This window comes from Aegilops tauschii, chromosome 6 (genome assembly GCF_002575655.3).
Source record: "Aegilops tauschii subsp. strangulata cultivar AL8/78 chromosome 6, Aet v6.0, whole genome shotgun sequence".
NCBI classification, from domain to species: Eukaryota; Viridiplantae; Streptophyta; class Magnoliopsida; order Poales; family Poaceae; genus Aegilops; species Aegilops tauschii.
This window is the reverse complement of record NC_053040.3, coordinates 406,953,869-406,968,578: the sequence shown is the minus strand read 5'-3', so window position 1 is coordinate 406,968,578 and position 14,710 is coordinate 406,953,869.

The window sequence follows — 14,710 nt, the reverse complement described above, 5'->3', positions numbered from 1 at the left end:
ACGGAGCGGCTCCACCACCTCCGCACCAAGACGGCACCCTGGCGCCAAGGCGCACGGCCCCCCGGCATGACCCACCACGTCGGGCACCCGCGCGAGAAGAGGGAAGCTGCCAAGAAGTTCCCCGACCGCAAGAGAATGCTCCCGCGCTCCCAGCGCCACCGTGACAAGACCGTGTGCCACCAGCAGTGGCGGTGTGCGGGCATTAAGGGCAGGCTCCGCACCAGCAAAGGGCCCCGGTGGCCACGGCAGGCTGTCGTGCCTTCACTCCGGAGCTGTGTAGCATCGCCTGGCCGGGCAAGTTCAAGCTAGACCTGCCTCCTCGCTACGACGGCACCCCCGACCCTGCGGAGTTCCTGCAGCTCTACGAGCTGAGCATCGAGGCGGCCAACGGCGACGAAAAAGTCATGGTGAACTGGTTCCCGATGGCTCTCAAGGATGGTGCTCGCTCGTGGCTCCTGAACCTGCCCCCGGGCTGGATCTCCTTCTGGGACGAGATGCGCGACCGCTTCGTCGCCAACTTCCAGAGCACTCGCAACCGCCCTCCAGCCGTGGGTGACTTACGCCGCGTCAAGCTGCAGCCAGGAGAGACCCTGCAGAAGTACATCCAGCGCTTCAACAACGTTCGCCTCAAGATCCCCAAGGTGACGGACGAGGCCATCATTTCGGCGTTTTCTGATGGCGTCCGTGACGTCAAGATGAAGGAGGAGCTCGCCATCCATGAGGAGCTATGCACAGCTTTGGAGCTGTTCAACCTGGCAACCAAGTGCGTGATGTCTATTATACAACCTTCTTCTTGTAGACGTTGTTGGGCCTCCAAGTGCAGAGGTTTGTAGGACAATAGAAAATTTCCCTCAAAGTTATCCTTTCTGATCGATCTATTCAAGAGTCTGTAGTAAAATAACACGAAGCTATTCTTTCTGTTTGATCTATCATAGAGTTCATACTAGAATAACACCTTACACTACAAAAAAGGACACATCCGTGACATTTTGGGCCGAACGATTTTTTTTCTGTCATACATATGACACTTCTATGACGATAATTGTGACAAAACCCGGTATCATCATAGATGTGGTGGGCTCCTACTTCTATGACAAAAAATCATGACAGAAAATGGGCTTTTTGTCCTGGGCGGGCCGGAGACGCAACTGCATGACATTCTTTGGGCTGTCCATGACGGAAAAAACTGTGGTAGAAGCGAGGGGGAGGAAAATTTCGGGGAGTTCCCGGTTACGGTGGGAGGTCGGGGGCCAAGCGATGCGCGTTTCTCTCATACAAGTACGCGCGTGTGTGCGTCGCGTTGGCTCTAACTGAACCCGAGCGAGGCATTGGGCTCTAACTGAACCTGAGTGATTGCACTGCAGGCTACACGTTACTGAACCCGAGCGATCGATCGATGGCAGTTAACTGAACCCGATCGAGCGATTCCTTCGCTACTGCTGCTAACTGAAGCCGATCGATTGGATGAACAGTGAGCGTTGCGGGGGGGGGGGGGGGGGGGTTGGATGAACAGTGAGCGCGTTGGAAATATGCCCTAGAGGCAATAATAAATGGTTATTATTATATTTCTTTGTTCATGGTAATTGTCTATTGTTCATGCTATAATTGTATTGTCCGGAAATCGTAATACATGTGTGAATACATAGACTACAACGTGTCCCTAGTAAGCCTCTAGTTGACTAGCTCGTTGATCAACAGATAGTCATGGTTTCCTGACTATGGACATTGGATGTCATTGATAACGGGATCACATCATTAGGAGAATGATGTGATGGACAAGACCCAATCCTAAGCATAGCATAAAAGATCGTGTAGTTTCGTTTGCTAGAGCTTTTCCAATGTCAAGTATCTTTTCCTTAGACCATGAGATCGTGCAACTCCCGGATACCGTAGGAGTGCTTTGGGTGTGCCAAACATCACAACGTAACTGGGTGACTATAAAGGTGCACTACGGGTATCTCCGAAAGTGTCTGTTGGGTTGGCACGGATCGAGACTGGGATTTGTCACTCCGTGTGACGGAGAGGTATCTCTGGGCCCACTCGGTAATGCATCATCATAATGAGCTCAATGTGACTAAGGCGTTAGTCACGGGATCATGCTTTGCAGTACGAGTAAAGAGACTTGCCGGTAACGAGATTGAACAAGGTATTGGGATACCGACGATCGAATCTCGGGCAAGTAACAAACCGATTGACAAAGGGAATTGCATACGGGATTGACTGAATCCTCGACATCGTGGTTCATCCGATGAGATCATCGTGGAACATGTGGGAGCCAACATGGGTATCCAGATCCCGCTGTTGGTTATTGACCGGAGAGGCGTCTTGGTCATGTCTGCATGTCTCCCGAACCCGTAGGGTCTACACACTTAAGGTTCGGTGACGCTAGGGTTGTAGAGATATATGTATGCGGAAACCCGAAAGTTTTTCAGAGTCCCGGATGAGATCCCGGACGTCACGAGAGGTTCCGGAATGGTCCGGAGGTGAAGAATTATATATAGGAAGTCCAGTTTCGGCCACCGGGAAAGTTTCGGGGGTTACCGGTATTGTACCGGGACCACCGGAAGGGTCCCGGGGGTCCACCGGGTGGGGCCACCTATCCCGGAGGGCCCCGTGGGCTGAAAGTGGAAGGGAACCAGCCCTTAGTGGGCTGGGGCGCCCCCCTTGGGCCTCCCCCCATGCGCCTAGGGTTGGGAACCCTGGGGGGGAGCTTCCCCCTTGCCTTGGGGGGCAAGGCAACCCCTTCCCCCCCTTTGGCCGCCGTCCCCCCTTGGAGATCCCATCTCCCTGGGCCGGCGCCCCCCAGGGGGCCTATATAAAGGGGGGAGGGAGGGCAGCAACCTACAGCCTTGGGCGCCTCCCTCCTCCCCTGCAACACCTCTCTCTCTCTTGCAGAAGCTCGGCGAAGCCCTGCCGGAGACCCGCTACATCCACCACCACGCCGTCGTGCTGCTGGATCTCCATCAACCTCTCCTTCCCCCTTGCTGGATCAAGAAGGAGGAGATGTCGCTGCACCGTACGTGTGTTGACCGCGGAGGTGCCGTCCGTTCGGCACTCGGTCATCGGTGATTTGGATCGCGGCGAGTACGACTCCGTCATCCACGTTCATTGGAACGCTTCCGCTCGCGATCTACAAGGGTATGTAGATGCACTCCTTTCCCCTCGTTGCTAGTAGACTCCATAGATGCATCTTGGTGAGCGCAGGAAAATTTTAAAATTATGCTACGATTCCCAACAGTGGCATCATGAGCCAGGCCTATGCGTAGTTACTATGCACGAGTAGAACACAAAGCAGTTGTGGGCGTTGAGTTTGCCAATTCTTCTTGCCGCTACTAGTCGTTTCTTGTTTCGGCGGCATTGTAGGATGAAGCGGCCCGGACCGACCTTACACGTACGCTTACGTGAGACAGGTTCCAGCGACTGACATGCACTAGTTGCATAAGGTGGCTAGCGGGTGTCTGTCTCTCCTACTTTAGTCGGAACGGATTCGATGAAAAGGGTCCTTATGAAGGGTAAATAGAAATTGGCAAATCACGTTGTGGTCATACGTAGGTAAGAAAACGTTCTTGCTAGAAACCTACAAACCACGTAAAAACTTGCAACAACAATTAGAGGACGTCTAACTTGTTTTTGCAGCAAGTGCTATGTGATGTGATATGGCCAGAAGATGTGATGAATGATATATGTGATGTATGAGATTGATCATATTCTTGTAATAGGAATCACGACTTGCATGTCGATGAGTATGACAACCGGCAGGAGCCATAGGAGTTGTCTTTATTATTTTGCATGACCTGCGTGTCATTGAATAACGCCATGTAATTTACTTTACTTTGTTGCTAAACGCGTTAGCCATACAAATAGAAGTAATCATTGGCGTGACGACTTCATGAAGACACAATGATGGAGATCATGATGATGGAGATCATGATGATGGAGATCATGGTGTCATGCCGGTGACGAAGATGATCATGGTGCCCCGAAGATGGAGATCAAAGGAGCATAATGATATTGGCCATATCATGTCACTATTTGATTGCATGTGATGTTTATCATGTTTTTGCATCTTATTTGCTTAGAACGACGGTAGTAAGTAAGATGATCCCTTATAATAATTTCAAGAAAGTGTTCACCCTAACTGTGCACCGTTGCGAAGGTTCGTTGTTTCGAAGCACCACGTGATGATCGGGTGTGATAAATTCTAACGTTCGAATACAACGGGTGTTGACGAGCCTAGCATGTACAGACATGGCCTCGGAACACACGCAATACACTTAGGTCGACTTGACGAGCCTAGCATGTACAGACATGGCCTCGGAACACGGAGGACCGAAAGGTCGAGCATGAGTCGTATAGAAGATACGATCAACATGGAGATGTTCACCGATCTTGACTAGTCCGTCTCACGTGATGATCGGACACGGCCTAGTTGAATTCGGATCATGTTTCACTTAGATGACTAGAGGGATGTCTATCTGAGTGGGAGTTCATTAAAAATTTGATTAGATGAACTCAATTATCATGAACTTAGTCTAAAATCTTTACACTATGTATTGTAGATCAAATGGCCAACGTTGTCCTCAATTTCAACGCGTTCCTAGAGAAAACCAAGCTGAAAGATGATGGCAGCAACTATACGGACTGGGTCCGGAACCTGAGGCTCATCCTCATAGTAGCCAAGAAAGATTATGTCTTAGAAGCACCGCTAGGTGAAGCACCAATCCCTGAGAACCAAGACGTTATGAACGCTTGGCAATCACGTGCTGATGATTACTCCCTTGTTCAGTGCGGCATGCTTTACAGCCTAGAACCGGGTCTCCAAAAGCGTTTTGAGAAACATGGAGCATATGAGATATTCGAGGAGCTGAAATTAGTTTTTCAAGCTCATGCCCGGGTCGAGAGATATGATGTCTCCGACAAGTTCTTCAGCTGTAAAATGGAGGAGAACAATTCTGTTAGTGAGCACATACTCAGAATGTCTGGGTTGCACAACCGCTTGACTCAGCTGGGAGTTAATCTCCCGGATGACGCGGTCATTGACAGAATCCTCCAGTCGCTTCCACCAAGCTACAAGAGCTTTGTGATGAACTACAATATGCAGGGGATGGAAAAGACCATTCCTGAAGTATATTCAATGCTGAAATCAGCGGAAGGGGAAATCAGAAAAGAACATCAAGTGTTGATGGTGAATAAAACCACTAAGTTCAAGAAGGGCAAGGGTAAGAAGAACTTCAAGAAGGACGGCAAGGGAGTTGCCACGCCCGGTAAACTAGTTACTGGGAAGAAGTCAAAGAATGGACCCAAGCCCGAGACTGAGTGCTTTTATTGCAAGGGAAGTGGTCACTGGAAGCGGAACTGCCCCAAATATTTAGCGGACAAGAAGAAGGCCGGCAACACCCAAGGTATATGTGATATACAAGTAATTGATGTGTACCTTACCAGTACTCGTAGTAGCTCCTGGGTATTTGATACCGGTGCGGTTGCTCATATTTGTAACTCAAAGCAGGAACTACGGAATAAACGGAGACTGGCGAAGGACGAGGTGACGATGCGTGTCGGGAATGGTTCCAAGGTTGATGTGATCGCCGTCGGCACGCTACCTCTGCATCTACCCACGGGATTAGTTTTAAACCTCAATAATTGTTATTTAGTGCCAGCTTTGAGCATGAACATTGTATCTGGATCTCGTTTAATTCGAGATGGCTACTCATTTAAATCCGAGAATAATGGTTGTTCTATTTATTTGAGAGATATGTTTTATGGTCATGCCCCGCTGGTCAATGGTTTATTTTTGATGAATCTCGAACGTGATGATACACATGTTCATAGTGTGAATACCAAAAGATGTAAAGTTGATAACGATAGTCCCACATACTTGTGGCACTGCCGCCTTGGTCACATTGGTGTCAAGCGCATGAAGAAGCTCCATGCAGATGGACTTTTGGAGTCTCTTGATTACGAATCATTTGACACGTGCGAACCATGCCTCATGGGTAAGATGACCAAGACTCCGTTCTCCGGAACAATGGAGCGAGCAACCAACTTATTGGAAATCATACATACTGATGTGTGCGGTCCAATGAGTGTTCAGGCTCGCGGAGGATATCATTATGTTCTCACTCTCACTGATGATTCAAGTAGATATGGGTATGTCTACCTAATGAAACACAAGTCTGAAACCTTTGAAAAGTTCAAGGAACTTCAGAGTGAAGTTGAGAATCAACGTGACAGGAAAATAAAATTCTTACGATCAGATCGTGGTGGAGAATATTTAAGTCACGAGTTTGGTGCACACTTAAGGAAATGTGGAATAGTTTCACAACTCACGCCGCCTAGAACACCTCAGAGAAATGGTGTGTCCGAACGTCGTAATCGCACTCTATTGGATATGGTGCGATCTATGATGTCTCTTACCGATCTACCGCTCTCATTTTGGGGTTATGCTTTAGAGACTGCCGCATTCACTTTAAATAGGGCACCGTCTAAATCCGTTGAGACGACACCGTATGAATTATGGTTTGGGAAGAAACCTAAGCTGTCGTTTCTAAAAGTTTGGGGATGCGATGCTTATGTCAAGAAACTTCAACCTGAAAAGCTCGAACCCAAGTCGGAAAAATGCGTCTTCATAGGATACCCTAAGGAAACTATTGGGTATACCTTCTACCTAAGATCCGAGGGCAAGATCTTCGTTGCCAAGAACGGGTCCTTTCTAGAGAAGGAGTTTCTCTCGAAAGAATTGAGTGGGAGGAAAGTGGAACTTGATGAGGTGATAGTCACCCCTTCCGAACCGGAAAGTAGCGCAGCGCGGGAAAATGTTCCTGTGGTGCCTACACCGACTGGGGAGGAAGTTAATGATGATGATCATGAAGCTTCGGATCAAGTTACTGAACTTCGTAGGTCCACAAGGACACGTTCCGCACCAGAGTGGTACGGCAACCCTGTCCTGGAAATCATGTTGTTAGACAACGGTGAACCTTCGAACTATGAAGAAGCGATGGCGGGCCCGGATTCCGACAAATGGCTAGAAGCCATGAAATCCGAGATAGAATCCATGTATGAAAACAAAGTATGGACTTTGACTGACTTGCCCGATGAGCGGCGAGCCATAGAAAACAAATGGATCTTTAAGAAGAAGACGGACGCAGATGGTAATGTGACCATCTACAAAGCTCGACTTGTCGCTAAGGGTTACCGACAAGTTCAAGGGGTTGACTACGATGAGACTTTCTCACCCGTAGCGAAGCTGAAGTCCGTCCGAATCATGTTAGCAATTGCCGCATACTATGATTATGAGATATGGCAGATGGACGTCAAAACGGCATTCCTTAATGGCTTCCTTAAGGAAGAGTTGTATATGATGCAGCCGGAAGGTTTTGTTGATCCTAAGAATGCTAACAAAGTATGCAAGCTCCAGCGCTCAATCTATGGGCTGGTGCAAGCATCTCGGAGTTGGAACATTCGCTTTGATGAGATGATCAAAGCGTTTGGGTTTACACAGACTTATGGAGAAGCCTGTGTTTACACGAAAGTGAGTGGGAGCTCTGTAGCATTTATCATATTATATGTGGATGACATACTATTGATGGGAAATGATATAGAATTCTTGGAAAGTATAAAGGCCTATTTGAATAAGTGTTTTTCAATGAAGGACCTTGGAGAAGCTGCTTATATATTAGGCATCAAGATCTATAGAGATAGATCAAGACGCCTCATTGGTCTTTCACAGAGTACATACCTTGACAAGATATTGAAGAAGTTCAGTATGGATCAGTCCAAGAAGGGGTTCTTGCCTGTATTGCAAGGTGTGCAATTGAGCACGGCTCAATGCCCGACCACGGCAGAAGATATAGAAAAGATGAGTGTCATCCCCTATGCCTCGGCCATAGGGTCTATTATGTATGCCATGCTGTGTACCAGACCTGATGTAAACCTTGCCGTAAGTTTGGTAGGAAGATACCAAAGTAATCCCAGCATGGAACACTGGACAGCGGTCAAGAATATCCTGAAGTACCTGAAGAGGACTAAGGATATGTTTCTTGTTTATGGAGGTGACGAAGAGCTCGTCGTAAAGGGTTACGTCGACGCTAGCTTCGACACAGATCTGGATGACTCGAAGTCACAGACCGGATACGTGTATATTTTGAATAGAGGAGCAGTAAGCTGGTGCAGTTGCAAGCAAAGCGTCGTGGCGGGATCTACATGTGAAGCGGAGTACATGGCAGCCTCGGAGGCAGCACAGGAAGCAGTCTGGATGAAGGAGTTCATTACCGACCTAGGGGTGACTCTCTTCTGTGACAACACTGGAGCTATTGCCCTTGCGAAGGAGCCCAGGTTTCACAGGAAGACCAGGCATATCAAGCGTCGCTTCAACTCCATTCGTGAAAGTGTTCAAAATGGAGACATAGATATTTGTAAAGTACACACGGACCTGAATGTAGCAGATCCGTTGACTAAACCTCTCCCTAGGGCAAAACATGATCAACACCAGGACGCAATGGGTGTTCGATTCATCACAATGTAACTAGATTATTGACTCTAGTGCAAGTGGGAGACTGTTGGAAATATGCCCTAGAGGCAATAATAAATGGTTATTATTATATTTCTTTGTTCATGGTAATTGTCTATTGTTCATGCTATAATTGTATTGTCCGGAAATCGTAATACATGTGTGAATACATAGACTACAACGTGTCCCTAGTAAGCCTCTAGTTGACTAGCTCGTTGATCAACAGATAGTCATGGTTTCCTGACTATGGACATTGGATGTCATTGATAACGGGATCACATCATTAGGAGAATGATGTGATGGACAAGACCCAATCCTAAGCATAGCATAAAAGATCGTGTAGTTTCGTTTGCTAGAGCTTTTCCAATGTCAAGTATCTTTTCCTTAGACCATGAGATCGTGCAACTCCCGGATACCGTAGGAGTGCTTTGGGTGTGCCAAACGTCACAACGTAACTGGGTGACTATAAAGGTGCACTACGGGTATCTCCGAAAGTGTCTGTTGGGTTGGCAAGGATCGAGACTGGGATTTGTCACTCCGTGTGACGGAGAGGTATCTCTGGGCCCACTCGGTAATGCATCATCATAATGAGCTCAATGTGACTAAGGCGTTAGTCACGGGATCATGCTTTGCGGTACGAGTAAAGAGACTTGCCGGTAACGAGATTGAACAAGGTATTGGGATACCGACGATCGAATCTCGGGCAAGTAACATACCGATTGACAAAGGGAATTGCATACGGGATTGACTGAATCCTCGACATCGTGGTTCATCCGATGAGATCATCGTGGAACATGTGGGAGCCAACATGGGTATCCAGATCCCGCTGTTGGTTATTGACCGGAGAGGCGTCTCGGTCATGTCTGCATGTCTCCCGAACCCGTAGGGTCTACACACTTAAGGTTCGGTGACGCTAGGGTTGTAGAGATATATGTATGCGGAAACCCAAAAGTTGTTCGGAGTCCCGGATGAGATCCCGGACGTCACGAGAGGTTCCGGAATGGTCCGGAGGTGAAGAATTATATATAGGAAGTCCAGTTTCGGCCACCGGGAAAGTTTCGGGGGTTACCGGTATTGTACCGGGACCACCGGAAGGGTCCCGGGGGTCCACCGGGTGGGGCCACCTATCCCGGAGGGCCCCGTGGGCTGAAAGTGGAAGGGAACCAGCCCTTAGTGGGCTGCGGCTCCCCCCTTGGGCCTCCCCCCATGCGCCTAGGGTTGGGAACCCTAGGGAGGGGGGGGAGCTTCCCCCTTGCCTTGGGGGGCAAGGCAACCCCTTCCCCCCCTTTGGCCGCCGCCCCCCCCTTGGAGATCCCATCTCCCTGGGCTGGCGCCCCCCCAGGGGGCCTATATAAAGGGGGGGGAGGGAGGGCAGCAACCTACAGCCTTGGGCGCCTCCCTCCTCCCCTGCAACACCTCTCTCTCTCTCTTGCAGAAGCTCGGCGAAGCCCTGCCGGAGACCCGTTACATCCACCACCACGCCGTCGTGCTGCTGGATCTCCATCAACCTCTCCTTCCCCCTTGCTGGATCAAGAAGGAGGAGACTTCGCTGCACCGTACGTGTGTTGAACGCGGAGGTGCCGTCCGTTCGGCACTCGGTCATCGGTGATTTGGATCACGGCGAGTACGACTCCGTCATCCACGTTCATTGGAACGCTTCCGCTTGCGATCTACAAGGGTATGTAGATGCACTCCTTTCCCCTCGTTGCTAGTAGACTCCATAGATGCATCTTGGTGAGCGTAGGAAAATTTTAAAATTATGCTACGATTCCCAACAGAGCGGTGGCGTTGCCTCTGGATGAACAGGACCCCGTGGTGTGGAGGGCTGGATGAACAATAGACGGTGGAGGGGTGCCCGTGGAGGGGTGGTTGAACAGGACCCCGTGGTGTGGAGGGCTGGATGAACAGTAGACGATGGAGGGGTGGCCGTGGAGGGGTGGTTGAACAGTAGCCGGTGGAGTAGCGCGCGGTGGAGGCTGGATGAACAGGAGCCCGTGGAGGCTGGAGGAGGTCGACGGTGGAGATGAACAGTATCCCGTGGAGTCCCGTTTTATGGTACGCCACACCCCTCCCGATGAACATGACCCCCGTTTCGACCATAGGAGGTTCGTTTCGTCCGTTTTGCGGTATGCCACACCCCTCTCGATCAAAAGGACCCCCGTTTCGACCGTAGGAGGTCCATTTCGTCCGTTTTGCGGTACGCCACACCCCTCCCGATCAACAGGACCCCCGTTTCGACCGTAGGAGGTCCGTTTCCTCCGTTTTGCGGTACGCAACACCCCTCCCGATCAACAGGACCCCCGTTTCGACCGTATGAGGTCCGTTTCCTCCGTTTTGCGGTACGCCACACCCCTCCCGATCAACAGGACCCCGTTCCGAACGTAGGAGGTCCGTTTCCTCCGTTTTGCGGTACGCCAGGCCTCGTTTCCATCGCCTGTTCCGTCCAAGCCCTCCCGATGAACACGACCACGCATTCCATTCCGACCCAGCCGGTTGGCTCCCATGCATTCCGTTGCCTCCCGATGAACATGACGCATTCCATTGCCTCCCCATGAACACGACGCATTCCGTTGCCTCCCCATGAACACGACGCATTCTGTTGCCTCCCCATGAACACGACGACGATGTTGTTTCTCCGTTCCGACCCAGCCATGTACACGAGCCCTGGCCATACGTATGCGCGAGTAGGCATTCGAGACCCCGCCCGTATGTACACATACGTGGCCGTATTTTCTTTCTTGCACCCTGGCCGCTGTACGTACGTGTACGTGCTACGTGCGCGCCTCTACTACGACACGTACGCGCCTCTACTACGACACGTGCGCGCCTCTACATCCACCAGTATATATGTACGTACACGTTCGCGACCAGAATGACAACGCTACGTACGCTTCGACCAGGTGGGTCCCGACTGTCAGGCACTTCCTTGTGTGCGAAGATGTAGCTGGTGGGTCCCAGCAGTCAGGGGGGCGAATCGTTTTTTTGCCCGGACACACTTCCTTGCGTGCGAAGATGTAGCTGGTGGGTCCCAGCAGTCAGGGGGGCGAATCGTTTTTTTGCCCGGACGCACTTCCTTGCATGCGAAGATGTAGCTGGTGGGTCCCAGCCGTCAGGGGGAAACTTTTTTTCACGAAATACGGTGGCCCGTCCGGCGGGTCCCCGCTGTCAGGTGGAGGAATCATTATTTTGCGCATAATAAGGAGGCACTTCCTTGCTGCGGCCGTGGACCCAGCTGTCAGCCTCTCCACGTACAGTCCACGTCCGATGGAAGTCGTTCCTTGACCACGTTGACCACGCCGCGCCGAGAGCACCACGGCGGTGGACGACGGCAAGGACTAGGAAGGGGACGACTCGGAGCCGGGGAAGACGCGGCAGTGGATGCCCACGCGAAGAGGAGTACGAGGGTTCACTGGTTCGGCTGCGGTGTGAGGCTGCTGTCGCCGCAGAATAACAGGGGGCGTGGGTGAGTAGAGGGATGGCCTGGCCAGCGGTGGGAGTAGTAGGGGGCGGTGAGGCCTTCGTGGCATCACAGCCGGCCACGGGAGGCAGGAGCACGCGACACGACCGGCGCTGGTTTGGGCGGCTGGAGCAAGAAGACCAGAGGTTGAAGAAGCACTACGGTCGTTGGATGAACATCGTACGGTAACAGTAGCTAGAATCGTTCATATTGACTAAGTTGACAAAGCCCTCCGTCCCCGTCAACTTGGTAGGCCCACAAGTCGCCTCCCACTATGCTGGGTTCCAGCTGGCAGGGGGAGTATTCATTTTTTGTGCGTAATAAGGAGGCACTTCCTTGCATGCGAAGATAGCTGGTGGGTCCGACATGTCAGCGGGGGGCACGTTATTTTCGCGAAATACAGAGGCCCTTCTGGTGGGTCCCAGATGTCAGGTGGAGGAATCATTATTTTGCGCGTAATAAGGAGGCATTTCCTTGTGTGCGGCCGTGGACCCAGCTGTCAGCCTCTCCACGCACAGTCTACTTCCGATGGTGTCGTTCGTTGACCACGCCGCGCCGAGCGCATCCAAGGTGGTGGACGACGGCGAGGCCCCGGACAGCAACGAGCCGGAGATGGGAAGACGCGGGACTAGAGTCGCAGACGGAGAGGTGTACGAGGGTTAACTGGTTCTAGTGTAGTGTGGTTCGGCAGTCGGTGGAGAAGAACAGGAGGTGTGGAGGGGTGGAGGGATGGCCTGGCCAACGATGGAGTAGCACTTCATAGTGAAGCGTGCTAAGCAGAGCTGCTAGCAGGAGGAGGCGGGAGGTGGTCCCGGTGGTGCTGGAGGAAGAAGACGAGAGATTGAAGATGGATGCCGGTCGTTGGATGTAAATCCAATGGCTAACATGTCAGAATCATTTGTTGACTAAATTGACAACGACTTGCGCTGGCTTCGACCTATTGGCCCACATTTCAGCCTCCAAAAATGTGGCACGTATTCAACCCATTTTTTCAGAATTTATAGTCTTTTTTTTTGCGCGGTAGAATTTACAGTCAATTTGATCTTTTTTTTGAATTACAGCCATTAGCTGGGCTGGGTGAACAAATAATGTAGCGTCAATGCGGCCCATTTATTTTATTTCCTAAAAAATTACAGGCCATTTGCACTTTCTCGAAATACACGATTTTGCTGGGCTGATTCTAATTATAATGTTGGGTTGGGCCAGCAATGTTATCAAAAAATAAAAAGGGGCTGTGCATTTTGTTATAAATATATTTAAATAATAAGTGATATTATTACATTCGTCCTTAAATCTTACCAAACTTTTGTACACAATCACTAGGACTTTCGTGCCAAAACAATCCAGGATTTTATTTGTTAAGAAATTATTTTTATAAGTTAATAAGATGTGGGATATTGTTTTCTTACATATGTAAGTATCTGTTAAATATATGATGACAATAAAAATAATATATAATAACATATAAAATAATTTAAATATATATAATATAGTTAGAAGGAAAACATAAGTTGGACCTGGCGTTCCTATTCTTATATAGAAAAATAGAACAGACCTCTGCGTTTTCTTCAAAAAAAATACATAAATTGGGCTGCCAAAAATAAAACCTCGGATGGGAGGTCCATAGGCCGGTCGATACATGACGGCCCTAAGAAAATACAAACAGGCCTATGGACCTCCCATGCGAGGTCGTGGGCTGCGCATGTTAAAAATGAAAGCCTAGACGGTGCAGCCCAAAACCACGTCCAACACTTGCCAAAACTTCGTCCCTCGTTTTCTCTGTGTTTCGCACACTCGACATTGTGTGGGCATTTTGACTGTGCATCATATGAAGATGTGCTATGCATGAATGTTGATCAGCATGATGTTAACTGGCTGGTAGTTCCATTTTCGACCATGAATAAAACTTCCAACATGATGTTAACCCTGTTTGAAAAGGCCGTGTTAATATAAATGCTCTGCCTCTGAAAGTTGTAGTTTCTTATCTGAAACTGAACTTGCAGTTTCTTATCTGAAACTGAAACTTGCAGTTTCTTCTCTGAGAATCACATTGTCTGCACTTTTATACTCCTATGAAACTACATTTTTTAAGTGCTAAGAATAGATCTCTAGAATTCATAAAATACTTCATATGCTCAATACTGCAAATCTGAAATTCAAAAGACATTCATACCTAAAAGTACTCTCAAAATACACAACACAAAACACAATTCACAACCTGCAAATACTGACAACGCTAAGCTCCTCCTGACAATTCACAACCTGCCCGACTATTGGGCTGGGGGGGGGGCAGCCCCCTCCTATTCCTCTGCGTCAGACAACCGCCCCGTGAGACGATGTGAACAGCAAGGAGACGATGGCGGGGAAGCGTCGTCGGGCCAACTGCTTTTCTCCTCTTGCAGTTGGGTTCGGTCGACGAAGACTCCACCGGCTCGCTCTAGCAGGACACCCTCACAAACGGCACCCTGTAGATGCTCGATCCTTCAATCTCTGGTGGATGCTCCATCTGGGATTGATACTCCCACCACCGCTCCCTCACGATCGGATTCGGTGAATCTGTTTGCTCCATGGCCCAGAGGAGCAGCTCTATGTACTCCGGCGCGACTCCCTCCGGGAGTATCGCCGCCTTTTCGCTCTGTTGTAGATATTTGGCCATGGATGTCGCCGTCGCCGCTAGTTGGTCCTTGTTGTCAAACCAAGACTGTATCTCCAACATCCTAGCTAGCTTCACAGGGTCGCCGTCTGCG